This window comes from Lipotes vexillifer, unplaced genomic scaffold, assembly GCF_000442215.2.
Source record: "Lipotes vexillifer unplaced genomic scaffold, Lipotes_vexillifer_v1.1 scaffold52, whole genome shotgun sequence".
NCBI classification, from domain to species: domain Eukaryota; kingdom Metazoa; phylum Chordata; class Mammalia; order Artiodactyla; family Lipotidae; genus Lipotes; species Lipotes vexillifer.
Window position 1 is genome coordinate 85,944 of NW_006773409.1, and position 5,574 is coordinate 91,517.

The window sequence follows — 5,574 nt, forward strand, 5'->3', positions numbered from 1 at the left end:
AATGCCTGAAAATGTGACCTTTGTCAAATGCTCTTTGCAACACTAATATTCAAGAAATTGTCTGGGGAGTATTTATGTCAGATCTAAGATAACAGAGCATCCCATCCAGGACTATGTACTAAAATAAGCCACTAAAAAACTAGAAATGTCAAAAAGATAGAATTCATAAATTTCATAGACTTATGGGATTTGTAAATTTCCTCTTAGAAATTATTTCTATGGTCTAAAATGCTGATTTGGTGGTATAGGAGCCTCTATTTATCTCCACTCAGCTTTGCACATCATACGCACACTAGATAACAGGACCACCTTGGTCTGCATATGAAGGAAACACAAAAACATTTTGATAGTTATACAATTTTAACATTATCGTACAGTAAAGGAAGGTGTGATCATATATGGGCTATTGATAGTTAACCATTTATTCCCCAGTTTTGTTGTTTTTTTTTTCTTTGCGGTACGCGGGCCTCTCACTGTTGTGGCCTCTCCCGTTGCGGAGCACAGGCTCCGGACGCGCAGGTTCAGCGGCCATGGCTCACGGGCCCAGTCGCTCCGCGGCATGTGGGATCTTCCCGGACCGGGGCACGAACCCGTGTCCCCTGCATCGGCAGGCGGACTCTCAACCACTGCGCCACCAGGGAAGCCCTCTTGTCTTTTTGATGATGGTATTTAAAAACTCCAAAGTCTGAGGTTTTAATAAAAACTTAATTCAAACTGTCACTAGGGGGTATATAGAGACAATTGTAAAATATACATTTAAATTTGACTATATGAATATGTATTAAGTGAATTTCCCTTTAAGATGTGCTTGCTGTCTTTATTGTATGTTTCTGTGTTTTCAGAATAAAGTTTGTGGAAGGTTTCTAAGGGTACATTTTAATTTGGGTAACATATATTATACCAAAAAGATCTCTAAAATGTATGCCTGACTTGTCAAATGGTGTTCTCAAAGAGGTTCTGCAGTGGAGACTGGTGTTACCACAATTTGTTATGCCTTTTTTTTAGTCCCTCCCGACTTCTCTCTCTCTCTCTCTCTCCTTCCTTTCTTTCCTTCCTCTATTCCCAGTTTTCCCTTTTCTTTTTTTCCTCTTTCTTTTTCTTTTCCTCCCTGCCATTTTCTCTTCTTGACCAAATTTCAAATTGGATCTACCTGAAATAGAAGTTTGTTGTATTGCAATATCAACAGATACTATTTATCTTCTCCCCCTTTGTGAAAGTGAAAGAGAGATAGAAGCAGACCAGTGATTTCACACAAATAAATTTTCTGCATTAAGACAAGGTTTATAAAAATGCTCACACACCTCACATTGTCAAATAATCAGAAATTCACTTCCGAACTTCTGCCCCCCAAATTAAATAAGGGAAAATACAAATGTTTTTCAATGATAAATTCAAGAACATAAAAGAAATGAAGATGCAATATACCTGATACCTCTGTGGTAAGTCAGTAAATAATTCTACTTTTTGACTACTCAGTAGCAATATTCAAGAAACCCTATCCTTGAAGTCTTTACAATTTCCATAATAAAGTAGAGGAGAAGCTTTTCTTTTTTGAGAGCTTCTTGAAACCTTATTTCTTTGCCACTCAAGGTCATATCTGCCCTCTGACTACGGCACTTGTTCCCCTGAGATTGTAAAGCCTTCTTGAAGCTTTTGAGCATCAATAGGCCTCTCTCTGGGAGGTGCTTTATGTTTTTCAATCAGTACCCATTCAATCGGGGGTGGGGGGGGGGATCTCTTTATCCATCTTTCTATGCAAGATACTTAATGGCAATTGTGTTAAGGTGAAGACACAAACCCTAACATTTATTTTATATTGGATTATAATTAGTAGAGATCAATAGTGAAGGATAATAATAAAAAGCTAAAGTTGTTGACAACTTACTTCGTGTCAAAACTGTTCTAAATGATTTACAAAAATACCTCTGTGCAGATTCACAAAGCCCCAGGATTTGGTAACATAAGGGAGGAATCTAGATTCTAGTCTTGATTATGGCAGTTTCTATGTGTGAACCCACACAAGCCATGCTTTGGGCCTTAGTTTTCCAATAGGTATTGATTATCTATTGCTGTGTAACTGATTAATGATCTCAAAATAAACCATTAATTCATAACAAATAATTATTTATCTCAAAATGTAGTAGCTGAAAACAACAATGTTTTATTTTCTTGTAGAGTTCTTGGGGTCAGGAATCCAAGAGTGGCTTAGTTGGGGGGGTCCTGGCTCAGGGTCTCTGATGAGGTCACAGATGAGATATTGGCCAAGGCCGCAGACATCCGAAGGCCTTGACCTGGGCTAAGGAATCACTGAGCTCCTTCACGTGGTGGTGGGAAGACTGCTTTGGTTTCCCACAAGCTGCTGGGGAAGCCTCAGTTCCTGCCCATGTGAACTTCTCCAGGGAGCCCTTCATGACAAGGCAGCTGGCTTTGTACACAGAGAGTGATTCCAGGGGTAGTGAACGAGACAGAATCTGCCTTTGTACAACCGAGATTCCAAAATTTGCTTTATCATTTCTTACTAGCCTTTTCTATTCAAAGAAGCAAGTCACTAAGGGCAGCCCACACTTAAGTAGAGGGAAATTAGGCCCTTCTCTTGAGGGGTGACGTATCAAAGAACTTGGTACATGGACATAGTTTTAACCTGTTTCACCATCTATAACAATTAATAGGGTGAGAGCCATGAGTTGAGTTCAGTGAGCTCTTAAAATCCCTGAAATTTTTCAAAAATGGGTTTCAAGCCTTCTAAAAGCCAACTATGTCCCCCTTTTAGTGCTGAACGGGAATGGTGGTCCTGCAGATATTTATCGTATTGAAAGTCTTAGAGCCAGCCTTACTTATAAAAATTACTACTAGTAGTTACAGTAGTAATAGTATTTCACTGGCAGTTTGATGAATTTTCACATATGTTTACATCAATGTAACTACCACCTACATCAAGCTAGAGAACATTTCCAATTCCTAAGAAGACCTCTCATGCCCCTTACCAGACATCACTGAACTCCTAATATAACCACCATTCTGAACTTTATCACCATAGATTAGTTTTGCCTGTTTTTAAACTTCATTTACATAGAATCATACCATGAATGTTTATTTATCTGACTTCTTTAGCTCAATATTCCTTACTCTGAAGTGTAGTGGACGGTTATCCTAAGTCCAGACGGAAGTTCATGTGCTCAAAATATAACCGGTACAAGGGTTTGGAATTCTTATCACAAAAAATTACTTTCTAAGGGATTGGGTGTTACTTTAGCATGAAGAGTAGCATATTTGTGAGCTAAAGTAAACATCTGGATTTTTTTTCAGATAGAGAGCCTTTGTTTATATCAGTTCATTACATAAATATCTACTGTGTTCTTCCAATGTGCCAGGCATTGCAAGACATGATTGGAAGAGAAACGTCAGTAGGCAAAGTTTGCAGTCAAAAGCAACTCCAGCCTACTGATTTAGAAATGATTGTAACTCAATGTTACAGGAGCTGTCATGGAAGGAAGCAGACCAAGAACAGCAGCTCTAGCTTTCTAGAAGGACCAGAAGGGTAATGTTGAACTACGCTCTGGAGGCTCCTGATGAGTAACCAGGAGGAGTTCAACATGGAGACAACGAGTTATACTAAAAGAAAGAACGCAGTAGCTATAAAAATTTGCAGAAAAAGATAGGCATAGTTTGTGTGAGAGATGGCAGGGGTGGAAGAATGATGATTGGAGAAAATGAGGCTGTAAGGGTGAGTCGTGTCCAGTTCATGAACCCCTGTGCGCACCGTGGATATGAACTTACATTTTACCTAGTTGGCCATCTAGAGCCATAAAAAGGTTTAAAGAGAGGAAGTGGCAAGATCAGATTTGCATGAAAATAACTCCAGCAGCAGTTTAGATAATGAGTTAGAAAAAGGAGAAAATGGGAGCAACAGGGCCAGCAAGGAGGTAAATGATGACGAAAATGAGAGATAATGATGGCCTAGACTCTGACCCCAGTAGTGGGCATAGAAAGGAGTAAAGGCACCTCAGAGATGTCCCTGAAGGTTACACAGTTACCTGAAGGCAGCACTGACTGGGATTATGTGTCTTCCCTGAGAAAGGCTGCAGGCACAACTCTCATGTCTCATAGAAATTCTTTCCATCCACTCTTGAACCCTAAGAGTTCCCAGATGGCATTCCAGAGGTCCCCAATCTCCTGACACTGCATGTACAATTGTATTAGTTACAGGCATGTGCATTGTGGGGACAGGGATATACTTTTCCTGAGCTGAGGTTTATGACTTACATAGTTTAAAACCACTGCATTAAAGGATTGTTACTGTAGGTTGAGTCCAAATATAGAATTATGTAAATTACTGTGTAACTAAGCCCTATCGTTGTTTACCAACCAATTCGGACATTTTCTAATACCTAAATTGTATTTTGTTGCTATGGCAATAAACTGATAATGTTAAGAACAGGAATTTTACTTCTTTTTACTTAAAATCTAGCACAGTGCCTGGCACATATTTAATGTTCAACGTCTTGTTGAGTGCATGAAATTAGTAACCCAACATACAGACACCTCCTGTAGAGTGAGGATGTTAAGAATCACAGGATTGCAGTGAGGGTTAAGTTAAAGCAAACTATAGATTGAACACACTTCATACTTCACGATACAGAATAAGTATTCAGTACATGGCAGCTGTTAATCATATTAGCCTTGCCTTCAATAACACGCATAAACTCCTATCTAACAATATCTATAAGAAAATCATTAAACCTTGAACAAGGATCAGGGTAATAATTTTCCAAACATTGATTTTAAAAATGCTATAAATGACAGGAGCTAAAATTGCTGTCAGAAAGAAATGTTAGAAAGAAAAGTTTTTGATTACTTGTAATTAGTTTTTGATCTTCCCTTCACCAGCCTTTTCTCCTCTCTATAATATAAAAATAATGAGGGAAAAATGAGTCAAGGTACTAAATCAAAATGAAGCAGTTATATAAAATTCTGTCTAGAGAATTCACTCACATCACATAAACATTTCTGATTCTAAGTGTTATAAATGGTATAAGTCCCTTTCCAACAAAGCATTCCAAACAAAACAGTTTCTGGAAGGTTTCCAAAGAAACTAAAAAAACATATGGAAAAAATACACTAACAACATTGCTGCTTATGGAGCAGGAAAAAAACAAATCCTTAAGACGGAATGCAATAAACAGTAGTATGAAGTATCTGGTAGGTGAGTCTCCTGAAATTTTTGTTTCAGGGAAAGGGGGCCCTTCACAGTGTGTTCCTCTTCTTCCTGAACCTCTGTGGTGTCTACTGAGAGAAACAGACTCCCAATTCTCAAGTCTGGAAGCATAAACTGGGGAGAAATAGCTTGAGCATCTTCCACAAAGTTCTTACGTATCTCCACCTTCTAGCTCTAGTCTCCAGTATCTGTATTGAGACTCTTACCAGCATAAAATAAATGAGTTATTACCGGGAACCATAAAATGCCTTTCCATTAAGGTATGATGATCATGATTTTAAAAATGATTTGTGTCAAGCAGTGCCAATTTTTTTAAGAATAAGCAGTAGATTGTAAAATTCCCAATATTTTTTATCCAT